This window comes from Nothoprocta perdicaria, unplaced genomic scaffold, assembly GCF_003342845.1.
Source record: "Nothoprocta perdicaria isolate Ctin4 unplaced genomic scaffold, notPer1 scaffold_45, whole genome shotgun sequence".
Lineage (NCBI taxonomy): Eukaryota > Metazoa > Chordata > Aves > Tinamiformes > Tinamidae > Nothoprocta > Nothoprocta perdicaria.
Genome location: NW_020455699.1, coordinates 2,818,306 through 2,832,741, shown reverse-complemented (window position 1 = coordinate 2,832,741; position 14,436 = coordinate 2,818,306).

Below are 14,436 nucleotides of genomic sequence, written 5' to 3'. Positions count from 1 at the left end.
CTTGGAAGCCAATATCTTTTAAGAGTTGACTTGCCCGAGCTCCCGCATGCACTGAGAATGGAACAACAGAGAAAAGCAATCTGAGATGCACCGAAAAACAGGTGAGTAGTAGTGAGCAGTAGCCTCTTAAAACACTTTTCAGGCCTAAGAACATTGCTAAATCCCTTCTTGGGACCTCTTATTCCATTGCACAGTCAAGCACACTGTATTAAAATATGTGTGATTTTGCTTTGTTCAGCTCTGCTGTGGATTCTGTCACTTTAGCTCAAAATTCTGGTATTGATGGATTTTGTTGTAAAGTTTTCTAACTCTAGGCCAATTTGTTGTTTCATAAAAGAAGGGTGAAGAACCAAAATAGCTGTGCTGTGTTGCTAGCTGACTCTAGTACTGTTCTCTGTCTTAACCAGACGGAGGCCTGATTTTATGAACAAAGCATCATTGTATGAACCCCGTCTGCACATCCATTGGAAAAAAAAGTCAAGCAAACTGTGCAAGATTAGATTACAGATAGGTCTGATAATAGGCTGGCATTTTTATATTGATATTGATATATTAGAGTAAGCTGCAATAGAAGTGTCTGCTTCTGTTTTCTATATCACACACATTTACAGAAAGTATATGAAGTGTAAATTTATAGGAATACAACAGTATTCTTTTTTTTTTTTTTTTGCTGGTCTCAATCACTTCAAGACCAGTCTCTTTCTGTCAGGAGAAAGATTTTAACTTGCATATCTTAGGAAGGTGCAACTTCCTAGGCAAGTGTTTTCATTTAAAATTGTTTAAATATTTGAATAAATACTTCTATTTGCAATGATTATCCTTGAAGAAGGCAGAAAAAGAAGACATTCTATGGTGCACTGCAAAAGCAGCCAGAGGAAATGAGAATAAAAACATTGTGAAGAGTTTGGGATATGTGGGTGAAAATGAAAGTAAGAAAGCAATAGATAASTGATAGAGCACTAAAGGAAGACAAATAGAAACAGCAGAATGGACTTGAATGAGAAAGACATATTTTTACTATTCTGTGAATTAGAAATCAGATAGGCAAGTAAGCAAGACTTTGCATTAGTTAAGGTGACTAATGACTAGCAAGCACATGGCCAAATACATTAGTCATAAGAAAAGAGAGGAAGAATTTTGTACTTTAGATGTTATCATTGCTGCCAGTCCCAAAGAAAATAAATGGTGAGCCAGATCCCAGTATAACGACTCTGATACTCCGACATGCTTGTTTTAAAGAAGTGTGATTTCATGATCTCTGTATTGTATCTGTTCCTCTCAATTATGCACCGCAACTGTTTCTGCCCTGTGTACTTATTACCCGAGTTTTTCTTTGGAAAAAGTGAGTATTAACTTCCTCTCCCCAAAGGATGAGGGAAAACCTGAGTAGGGTAAAACGATTTTCAGTAGTTCTCTCTGTCTCAGGCTAGGGAAGCTGAGACAGTAAATTTCAATATAAAATAGAACGGTCACAATATAGGTAAACTAATACTGGAACTGGAGTTGATCTCTGCTTGTGTCACAGAAATCCCATGTGAGAGTAGCTTAACCATTTATATCATCTGAGGGCTACTAGCCATTCTGTATGCCTAAYGAGTTCTCAGAGTCTTGGATTTGGTGTTTGCTTACTCATCTGCAGATGAAGAAGACACCAAACATATGATGCTAAATGAAATGGTGAAAAATTGAGCTTTTAAGGATTGGTGGACATATTTTAGTAAGTTTTCCCCGCAGTTAGCTTACATTAACTTTCTATCTGCGAGCTAAGTGGATGTAGACGTATGCTTAGTCTAAGCTTCCATTATAAYTAATGAAGATCACTTATCCTAAAGTGAATTTATTGAATTATTTGACCAAACGCTGATGTCTAATTTAGGGTGAGGTCAAATACCTGCTTGACCGTCCYGATGTGGTCTTTGCTGTGACAGAAGCATAAGCTTCTGTACAGGCATTGTACACACCCAAAGTCAGCTAAGACTTACTGCTGCACAGCATCCTGAACCTTACAGATGCTTTGAAGATAGTTAGCTGATCTTCAGGTGACTGCCCAAAAGCTTCTGAGTTCTTATGTCACAGCTGCTTTTCTCACATAACTCTGTGATCCCAAACTGGCATTAAATGCTCAAGTTTAGGTGGCTGAAACCAGTCCCATATTTAGGAAAGCTGGATCTCACATTCTGTTTTTTGGGGCTCTACCTAAAGGACAGTTCCATCTTGTCCTAAAGTACATTTATTAATATTTTCTGACATAAATAGTACAACTTTGAAAGGCTCATAAAAATCAATAAAATTGTCTTCACTGCTGATATTAGCTAGCTTACATTTAAGTTTTTTGCACATATTGGTTCAATGCAGAATGTTAAAATATCAAGTGAATATCAGCTACTGTAGGCATTCCATAAAGCCCTTGGAAAATATACACAATTGTAAAATTAAAATTATCAATATAACATGCTTGTAGGTGGTAAACTTATATTGCACAAAAATCTTCATTATGTTTAACTCTTTATCATGAACTTTAAAATAAATAATTTCCTTATACTATTAAATAAGAGGTGAAAAGTGTAATAAGTATCTTACCCATTAATCAGCTTTTTGGAACATTTAACGAGCTGGAATGTATTTTATTCTTGATTGTGTACATAACACAGACAAATCACTGAGCCCTGAATTATTTATTATGCTATAATTATTCTGCTCAATTTCTCTCCAACAGAAAACATATTGACGCTGAAKAGTATGGTATGACCCAATAACAAAATATAAAGGAATTATATTTTTTTTAATGGAATATTTTTCTTCTTGTTAGCTGTGMCTAAATAAAACTGAATGAAATGGAGGGAGGGAAGACAACAGCTTCATAGTGTGGGAATAGCTTTGCACATTGTTCACCACTGGAGTATTCTGAAGATCTGTTGAATTTCTTCCTATCTTTAAGAAGATAATTACATAATATATAATTTCATGTAAAAAAAAATACTCCTTGCAAATGCAGTTTCCATCTGCTTACATGTCACTAATCATTTGCCTTTCTAGTAAAGTAAAATAAATGTCTTCAAATGACTACAATTTGTATCTATTTGTATCTAGTTAAAAAAAAAACAAAACAAGAAATAAGCAAATCTGGAGTGAATGGCATCTTAATAGGTACTATTAGGATTATATATATCCTAGTAAAATATTTTTTGTTTGGTAACCAAGATGGTCTGCTGTTTAATTTTACTTTCAGCTTTTCCCTACTTTTTTGTTCATCTCTGCATTTTCAACAGCATATCTGTTGATGTGCAAAGCTTTGTGCTATGGTATTTGCCTATTTCCGATAACATATTTACATTTCAGAGGGACATAGAAACACAAATTAAAGATGATTGATGAAAGACTGTCAGGCTGTGGAATGTAGCTTACTGTCAGACATTGAAATGTAGCTTTTTAGTCAATCAAAAATTATTTTAGGAAAAATTTAAGGTGTATTGAAGATTTGGAAAGCCTTGCTCTTAGAATGGAGTCATGCAAGGCGATTTAAATCTACATTAAGAATTCTTTTAAGTTCTTTTACAYAGAATGGATTGATCCTGGCTATATGATAAAAACAGTATAGAAAGTGAAAAAATGTCTTTAATATAACAGAAAGGATTCATAATCTTTTTTGCTGTTGTTGTTGTTTTTCATTAGGATTCATCAGAAAACGCAGTGTTTTTCGGCACTGCAAGTCTTAAGTGAGAATTACATAAGATCATGACGGAAAGCATGCATCTTTGRAATCTGAAGCTTTTTATACTCATTCCTGGTTTTCCCCTGCAGTTGCTATATCAGTTGAAGATCAAACAAGACCTAAGAAAGGATACACAATCCAAAAGCAGGATTAAAACAGAATCCAATATTACAGTCCAAGGTAACATATTACAAGGGAATATCTGTAAAGATTTCTTTTCCATGAGGCAAAGATTGAACAGGTAAGTATTTTCAGATAAGATGATGTAGCTGGAATAGAGTGAGAATCTTTCAAGCTCACAGGCCATTCTAAATATTTCTCTTGAAACAACAGCAACTTAACAACACCAGCTACAACTTAATGGTGACTATGAAATACTTGCTCATAATTTAATACAACTTGCTCATAATTTAATACAACTGCCTTACAGTTACAGGGTTTGAGAAGAGACGGAAGTGGCACCTTTTATTAGTGTGAAAAAAAAATCTAAAAAATCTCATGGTTAAGTGGGTGGGAGACAGATTTATACATTAGATGATATTATTCTGTAAGGCTGAACTTTCGTAGAACCCGGGTAGAAGATAATTGCAGAAACACAGGGTCAGCTGGCAAAATGATGATTGGAAGATGTTTAAGGGACTGGAACATCTCTTGTACGAGGAATGACTGAGTGAATTGGGTCTGTTTAACCTGTAAAAGAGAAGACTGAGAGGGAATCTTATCGATATATATAAATATCTGAGGGGAGAATGTAAAGATGATGGGGTCAAACTCATCTTGATGGTGGCCAGTGACATGACAAGGGATAATGGGTACAAATTAAAACACAGGCAGTTCCATCTCCATGTGAGGAGGAACTTCTTCCCTGTGAGGATGATAGAACCCTGGCACAGGYTGCCCAGGGAGGCTGTGGAGTCTCCTTCTCTGGAGATCTTCCAAACCCACCTGGATGCCGCCCTGTGCCCCGTGCTCTGGGTGTCCCTACYGGAGCAGGGGGCTGGACTAGATGGTCTCTAGAAGTCCTTTCCAACCTCAACCAGTCTGTGATTCAGTGAAAATGGAGGCAAAATTTATATCTCAGTTTGTTGTAAAAGGAAAATGTATGGAAAGGGAAAGTGGAAAGACTTAGTAGTGACTCTGSCTGTTGTAGCATTATAATTTTTAGCACATAACAAGTCTATTCATGCTTTGACTATTCTCAAATGTGTACATACTTTATAGGGCCTTATTATTAAATTTCTTAGTTTAAGTAGTCTACTTGGAAAGAAAAAGGCATCATAGTATTTATTCTTAATTCCCAGACATTTATAACATTTGTATCATGATACACCACTTTAAAAGTTGCTGTGGAATGAACGTACTAATACTATTGTAACTGTATGGATGTGAGAATAGAAGAGTGCAAGTGTGTTCTGAACAGAAGTATAATCAAGGACATTAATGTTTTATTTACCAGCCCTTCTGAATCACATTTACCTCACTGATGAATACCCACAGTGGTAAACTATTTTATTCTTCATAACTAAGCAATATAAATAAATTCAGCCACACAAAACTACTTTAATTTTCTTATCATGCTTCTTGAAACAATGTTTCTTAAGCTGTATAACTGGAATATTATGTAGTAATGCTGAGCCAGTCACACAAACAAGCTATTCAGGTTCTTTTGCTCCATAAACAGATTTGTTGACTGCTGATGGAATGAAGCTCACAAGTTTGTTTTATTTGGATCCCTCAGAATACACTATCATCAAAAAATTATATGAATTAATTATTAATTCATTAATTAAAAACATGGAACATTTTCATATTTTACTAATAGGCTCTGGCAAAGTGTTTATCTTGTTCCTCCCCACACAATTCACTAAATATAGCAAGTAGTGCCTGATCTGCAGAAGAGATCCTAGCTTTTTTGACTTTTGAGACAGATAATTATTTGTAGGGAAAGATCAAAAGAATCTCTAAAGAATCAGTTAGCCTTGAGATAAAGATTTGAATCTGAATGTGAMCCCTATTGATAGAGAAATATTAAAGGGTATTCTAAAGAGCGTAAGTTGTGCTAGAAAACCAAGTCTTTAAAGCGTGGTGAAAACCAGAAAGAAACTGAACACAAAGACAGATTTGCTTTAGGATAACATACCAGTTTTGATCTTTTAAGTATTTGTTGTTAGTGAAAATTGTCTTGAGCTTTAGGCAATTTCAAGGTACCTAACATACATTCCATTCCCTTTCATTTTTGGCTGTCTTATAGTTACTGTTCTAGAATAAGAGGCTAATATTGGAACACTTTTGGCGGGGGGAAGGTGGGTGGAGGAGTCAATACATCCTTTTATTTGCTCTTACTTGACTTGGAATAGGATAATGTAAGAGTGTAATATAGGATAGTTATATATTACACTCTTAGATATAAGAGTGTAATATAGGATAATGTAGGAGTGTATACTGACCTGTGTCAGTATAAGGAGAAGCACTTCTAAGACATGAAGGTCCCAAGCAAAACCTGTAGCAGTAAGCAAATACTACAAATTCTGCCTCTAAGAAGCCCTCTGGATACTTAGTTGTTCTGTTGCTTTCCTGCTTTTTGGGTACTTGTTATGAAAAACAGAGTTTATTTTTAGGAGACACCCCTAACTCTAATGTTTTGAATAGCTACTGTTTGGAAGGCTTTATGCAGTTGAATTTCTAGGTGAAAGTGCTGTTGGAATTATCTTTCAAAGAACTGGAACAGGGTGTTTGCCTCCTGAGCCTTCAGGCATGCCTAAGATAGTTTTCAACTTGCCTCTGTTTTCTCAGCTTTCATGTGACCATCATGTAGTTAAGCAGCGTGCCAGAGAACATCTATCGCTTATTTGTTCTTTCATTATTTTGTACTTGAACTGGTTTCATTAGAAATTTCATATGACATTCAAGATATTACTAATGTTAGGTTATATAGCATATATTCCCCTCTCCCACACTGATTACTAGCAATACTTTTCTGAATCTGTCAATAGATTTTTTTTTKWGAGAGAGATCACTTGTGCTTTATATGCAACACCAYTTTCAAAAGTATTTTGCCACGGTGGTATAACTGAACTGTGACTGTGTGATAAAATCCTGGTTTCTGTGAATTCAATGTTAAAACAACAACAACAACAACAAACAAACAAAAATATRCTCAACTCTCCTTTTGCCCTGTCATCACATAATATTTTTTTCTTCTGGAAACAAAGCATATAGGAAAAAGTCTCTTAGAAGGCAGAGATCCATCATGGAGTAATCCAGGGAAGAGAAGAATTTTAGGTAGTGTAGGGACTTTTAAATAGCTCAGAGATTTCTTCTGCTCACTACACATGCATAGGGCATTTCTTCCGAATCATTGAAAGCAAAGTTATTTTGATGCATGGGAGAATCATTTCTCAAGCATTCTTAGTGTAAAATGTGAATGTAGAAAACAYTTTTGTAGTCCTATGTTGCCCCGCACAAGAGCAGGGCTGCTCAGTAAGGCAGGGGAGACAAGCCAGGTACCAGGGCATCCCAAACACAGGCAGGACATTCCCCTGACCCATAGCACCTAAACACAGCAGAGCCTAGGGGCCAATCCATAGTCCCAGACAAGGCAAAAGGATGAATCAGGTCTAGGGACTCAAGTAAAGAGAAGGGAGTGGAGTAAAATTAGAGGCACAGATACAGCAAGAACCACCCAGAAGAAAGAGCAAGAACTTCTTCCTGATTTTAAAAAGATCTTTTGTGCCCATAGTGTGTGGGTATGTGTGAATGGGGATCCCAAGTGAGGTACATTAGCGCCATTAACAAGAGGTAATCTTGGCAATGCCTGACACCTTTGTCTCTTGCCCACTCTAACACCACCAGGGCCTCAATTATTGGAAGTCCTAAGAAGCTCCAATATGTGCTGATTGTAGTTGAACCCGAAAGTACCTACTAGTATTCTGAGAAGTTTTTCTGGGGGGAAAAAATTCATGTTCATTTATGTAACTTTTCATATGAAATGTAAATGAGATCTGTCATATACCTTGACTGATAAACCTCATGAGGCTAAAGAGAAACATGCCTCAATCAGATATTTCAATGATACTGTAATGATTGATCAAATCACAATCATATGCACAGAAGATAAATTTTGTATGTGTGCTTGTCACTTTCTGAGTGTTTCTTAGCTGAAGGCCATAAATATTTCACACAACTGAGCACTTTCAGCATCCAGCTGCTTGGGGTGTGTCTATGTTACTAATTGCTTTTCTTATGAATGGGGAGGTAAACATGTAGGTATCACCAAATAGCTAACTTGGCAATAAAAGAAAAAAGAAAACGGTAACAAAAAGGCAAGTATAGACATGAAAAATCAGTATTACGTGAGCAAATAACTGTGTTCTTGTTCCTGAAAGGGATTTTCTTGCCAAAACCTTCAGTTGGATTTAATTTAATAACTTTTTTTATATCTAGATGAATTCTCTTGTTGCAAAATGTTGCTTTCATGCCAGGGTGATGAAAACGTAATTTTCAAGGATAAGCCTTGCATGCAGGGCCAAATTTTTTTGAATGAGTTACTCTATTACACATTAGTACCCTGTTGTACAATATAGTACAATAACCACCTAATAAATAGCCTGTTTTTTCAACATTTTAAACTAATCACAACTTTGCATTGATGAGTTTATTGTTCTGAGTCCCCCTTACAGAATAACTGTTAGYGTCCACCTCAGCAAGAGCAAGAAGGGTACAGAGGCTACTGATGTGCTGTGCTCCTTATCTTGTTCAGTTCTTCTCCTCACCCCCACAGGACTGCATTGCCTCAGCAACCCTGGTACACACTCTTTGCTTTGTCAAAAATGAAGGAGTGTGATTGTGTTACATTTTAGTCCAAGTCCTTTCAAGAATCATCTCCTTGAAGTTTTAAAATCAGAGCAGAAGAATGGTGTGAGAGATCTGGGTAAACAATGCAATCAAAAGTTAAAAGAACAACCACTTCGTAGACCTTTCTACAGTGTTAAGAACTTTGCAGTTGGAAATCTATTACTGTTAAACTGTATTTCAACACAGTAATTTTTTATAATGTTTTCAATATAATTGCTAAACATTATTTTCTGTGGCCACTGAATCTATTCCATATATAGAAAAGTCATTTGATAGAGCTTGTGGACAAGAATTAAAATAAGTACCTACTTCTGGACCATATATTTTTCAATTCCTTCTATCAAAAGACAGACCTGAGATGTGTACTTACTGCCTCTAACATGCAGGATCAAACACATACAATCTATCTACACCTCTTCATCATTTCTGTCTCACAAATGATTCGTGAGGCTCCAGATGCATCCCTCTCTCTGAATGGTCTTAATCCTGTAGCCATTCCACCTTGGCCATTCTGATTCAAAGGTCATTGCAAGACCATGGAGTGCTCTAAGTTCAAAAAGGCCCAGTCCTCAAAGCATGCTGTATGATATTTATTTTACAATGAAAATGGTACTTGTGATAAGATTGTTGATGTCTGTTTACCCTTAGTGTGTCCTTGTAAGCTCCATCTGAGCTCCCAGGAAGGAGGACTCATAGGCTTATAGTTCATTGTTATATGCAGACTATTGTTTGCTTTTTCCCTAATTTCCCTAATTTTTGCTTAATGAGGTGAGTAGATCAATGTTATACCTTTAGCTTTGTTTATTTTACTTTAAATTATTGAGTACTCAGAATTTTGGATAAAGATTCTTTCTGTATTAGAATGCTCATAAAAATAAATATGATTTTATAAGTATTTATGTGTCAGTAGAGATGTCCACTTATTAGAAACAGTTTGTAAAAAATAAACATATATACACAGTAAGAGTAGATGATTGTTTTATATTATCTACATTGTTCAAGTAAATAACAAGTTATTTTGGGTATGGGCAATCCTACACTGTTAATTATATGTAAGACTGTTTATTATTTAAAGTTCCAACTATGGTGCACTCTAGCATAACTTATGTGTCTTGGAGCAAAATACAGCAGAGTTTGTTTGTAAAATACATTCTGTTTGACAGAACATGATCTAATAGTTTAAATACTCTTTGAAAAGATTTCTTAGGTAATTTTACTTACTACAACTGTTGCCCAATGCAAGAATGAATACATTCTAAGATGCAAGCAATATAAAACATAGTTCCTTTCTCTGTAACTAAAATGGACCAGTAATTTGATACTGCAGTTGTATTATCATAATTGTCTAGAAAAGAAAAGTGAAAATAACTTAGTCATTCTAGAAGAATTTCTTAACCAAGTGCTTCATTGCTCACGAAGTCACTGTTGGAAATTTCTGTAATATCCTGTAGGAAGGGTAAGTGAGTATGTCAATAGCCGTGAAGCAATATGTTGTTTTTTCACTAAGTAGGCAATAAATTTCTTTACAAACACTTCTGTCAAATCATCTCCCCAAAATTCAGGGTGATCTGATTTAAAGACATGTAGACTTTTTTTTTATTTAGATGTTTGATTAATATACATTGAATTTATTAAATATGTTGATTTAAATAGACATAGGCTGTTACTTTGTTAAGTAACAACCCAGCATTGTTTTAGGTACACTCCGTAAAAGCTTTCCAAAATCAAACTTGGATGAACTTTTTTGAATTTGTTAAAATTCAAGGAAATTTTTATATATTAAAGCAAATATATTTATGCATGCAATCTCTGATGGTAAATTCTATTTAATACTTTTTTTTTTTAAGCTTGAGAGCTATGTTTTATAACTTCAGATTCTAAGGAGCAGTCAACAATTTAAAACTTGTGTTTTGTCTGTGCACATTCCTTTTTCCTTGACGCGGACTTGAGGCCTCTTAAAATTGTGGTTTATCTGTGGGAATTTGGAAAATAATAATAATATTCTTGAATAGAACAGCAAAACAAGCAATATAAGCAACTTACCTTTGAAGATTTTACTTAGTGTCATCTCAGCTTTGACATCTTCTCTGCTCTTAGAGAAGAGATCCCACTTCCTTGAACTTTTATTTCACGCAAGGTCCAATTTCAGTATGTTTAAGTATCAAATTCTGCTCTCATGGTGCTTTATTAAAAGATACAGATCAGAATTACTTGAGCTGAGCTTTGCTTGCCCTTATTCCTCTGTGCTGTGTTTGACTTTTGAAGAATATTTGCATATTTATAGCAACACAACTCTCCCTTGGTGCCGACTTTCAAAGCTTAACTATCATCTAGGTAGTAAAATGTGATTGATTTACCTATTGCTAACCACCATTTAAAAAAATTCTGAAATTTTGGACTTCCAGGCTTATAGGATCCTGTGCTCTGTAGCTGTGAAGCTGTTAGCTCCTGAGGACTCTGTGCTTTTGGGTAGTGTGACTGTGGGCAGCCTGGTTCTGTATGAATGCAAAAGCCTAAGTATTTTTGGGCAGATTGCTTTAAAAGCTCTAGTTTTAGCTCTCCAAAACCTCTTTTTTTTTTTTTTTTTTTTGCCTTCATTTTCATCCTTTCCATTACATATGCTTTGCTTCAGTACTCCAGGAAATATTTTGAGTATCTAGCCTGTTTTACAACTTGATTTGTTTATGTAAATACAGATTCATTCATAGGTAGAGGTGGCACTAGGACAAGTTAAATCATGCATATGATCAGTAGAAAGGTGCCTGTGTTTTGTTGCACACCAACCCAGATGCTGAACATCCTTGAAATCCTGCAGGACTGTCATGTATGTGACCCTGGCATGGGCAATAGCCATAATGGTTGGAAGTGTTGCTGTGGGGAATGGACTGCAGAGTCCACACATGCTAATGAACACATTAGRAAAAAATGGTTGTTGGCTAATTGGCTAATGGTTATTGATTAATCTTAAAAAATTGTTGATGGAGACAAAAAGCATGTCTTCACTCATACTTCACATAGTGCAAGTGGATGTATGTCTATTACTGACACTCTTTTCTCATTTGTGGCATATACAGTTCTATACATATACAGCTTTAGAATGTATATTTATACACATTTTCTCATTAACTTATTTTCAGAGGTTCTCTTTACCTGTAGCATGGCGAAAGCATGTAAGTTTTATGTGGTTTCTTTAGATCTTAAAAGAAAAACATCACTATCAGCAGATAAAATGCTTGTATCCTGATAGATAAAGGCATTACAGAATTTAAGTAAAGAAATGAATATTCTATTTATTGTTGAAAATCTAAATGTATTAAGGATTTTATTCTTCTTTATATAACTTTTATCCTATTGTCACAAGGGCTTTGGTCAGCCTATAAAATCTTCAATCCCTCTAATTTCTTTAAGGATCTCTTTGTACATGTCAGTGTTGTTTAACACCATTCTACTATACTAATGTGTTGATGTGTGTAGAAATGCTTAACGTAATGTTTTAGGGTTTTTTTGTCGATTTAAATCTTATTTAAACAGCTGTTTTCAACTTGTCTAAGATGGATGAAAATTTCTTATGTGAATGCATATGTCTTTCTCCAAAGTAAATGCAAAAACATCCAAATGAAAATTTAAAATAGCAAATGAGGAGATTTTACTGGTATTGCTTTGAACAAGATGTCTGGTAATATAAAAGAGAAATAACAGAGAAAAAGCAGATATGGCACTGAAGTCTGACACAATCAGGGGAAGTACCTAAGGAGGAAAGAAAAAAAAAAAAAAGCATTAAATAATGGTTGATTCTGGAAGAGGTGACTGATAAAGGCTCTGAACTGTGAAGCAGATGAAAGAGTATAGAACAATACCTGACTCCACAATCTTCTTCTCTTCTTACCAAAATAACCTCCCAGATCCTGGATTTTGGCAGGTCACCTAGACCTTGTTAATGCTTACAAAGCCTGAGGTAATGCTACTTTTTGAATGAAAATTAACAGACCTTAAGGCTGGAAGGGCCTTAAGAAATGATATCATACATATTCACTTTAAAAGCTTGTCATCTGTAAGGCAGATTTTCCTGATATTCACCACACCAACAGAACAGTTTCAGAAGAGTTTACATGACCAYTCCTGATGCTTGATGCTGAAATGCTTGTATGAGCATTTCAGATATGCTGTATCCTGGTGACGGGGTGGCTGCCTGCTCCAGTCATTTTATCATATTCTAGGGTAGGTCCTACAAGCTATTGGAAATGTCCTGGCCAAAAGCCTGGCATATGCTTTTCTAAAAGCTCTCAATATATATTTCACAGACTCTTCAGCAACCTACCCATTTCTCCCCTTGTGTCAGAGTTTCTTAATGCCAAACTGGCTTGGTCTGTTTGCTCAGGCTGAGAGGAGCCTGTGGTTGGGCAGTGAGCCCATGCCTCTGAAGGACTTTTAACCTGAAGTCCTTTCTGAGCTTCAGGCCTGCAGATCATGAAACTTGGTGCTAATCCTCTGCTTTTGTGGGGCCAAAGGAAACTGGGCCCGGGGGGGGGGGGGAACAGGAAAAACCGAATTCTTTTAAAAGGTCTTTGCCCTTAGCTGGGGCCTTATTACTCACGATCTTTTGTGGAAATCTAACTAAAGTGTAGCTCAAAGCATCTAGATTTGAAAGCTTTAACATTATTAGAAAGAGGTAAGAGTTTTCAGAGGCAGTTTGCATGCATAGTTAGGCAGGTTGTTTGTCAGCAGCTGCAGGTCATGAAAATTGCCTGTTAGCATTTTCGGTTGCTCCTTCATGGATGAGTGCAGCTCTAGCTGAGCCCTTGTTGCTGTGCTCTGAGCTCTTCTGGAAGCAGGAAAACTGCATTAGACTTGAGGAAAAAAAATAAAAAAGCAAAAAAAAAAAAAAAATTAAAAGCTTTTGTGCAAGTCAAATTAACTTGTATACAGTGCTGAATATCTAGGGTAACCTTAATGGTCTGTGGTTGCAGCATGTTTTATATGGATTTCATGGATAATGAACAATTTGCTTTGCTTGTACTTACTTTTGAAAAAAAATGCCCTGAGATTTTAACAATTTTGATTATAAGTCTGCATTCTGACACATTTTCATCTTCAAAGTGTTGCTCTGCAGTTTTTTGGTTTTTTTTTTTTTCTGTAGGTACAACTGACATTAGCATTTAGTTCCTGATACATTTTTACTGCATTTCATCACCTTGATTCTCCAGTTTTAGCAAGACTATTTGGCATTCTACTTAAGTGCTCCAGAGTACTAATAATTCCTACACTGCTGTGGACATAGATTTATCAGTAAGTCTTTTGTTCCTTTAGCCAAAGAATTAATTAAAATGTTAAATTGACCTGGACAAAAAACAGATGTCATTTATTTTGTAGATAAACACTTGTAGAAGGAGTGAGTGCCTATAAATGTGGACCAATATATTCAGTTATGTTATGCTTATTATTTGAAAAGTATARGTATCTTATAATAATATAAAAAAATCTAAGTGTTGCTGTTTCACAAAATTCTGAGCATTGAAACTTACTGGGGAGGAAAGTGAGTGGCAGTATTGTTCAYATTTTTCAGAAATGCTACCATCTTGTGGTACTTGAGATGACCAAGTTAGCACTGTTAAAGGTGACTCCTTACCTGAACAGTGTATAGTTATACACAGTCTCTATGTGCCTCCTAAGAGGAAATTTCAAGGTACTTTTGCGAATCCTTAACACTGCTTTTGGATTTCAGTAGATTATACTTTAGTTTGTGAAATGAAATTCCTTTTAAATGTTTTACAGCAAGTTGTTATAAATTATTAGTGAGTGTAATAGTATAATAAAAATGATAATAATATAATAAAATGCCAATTTATTGGCATATGAAACATGTATTGCTG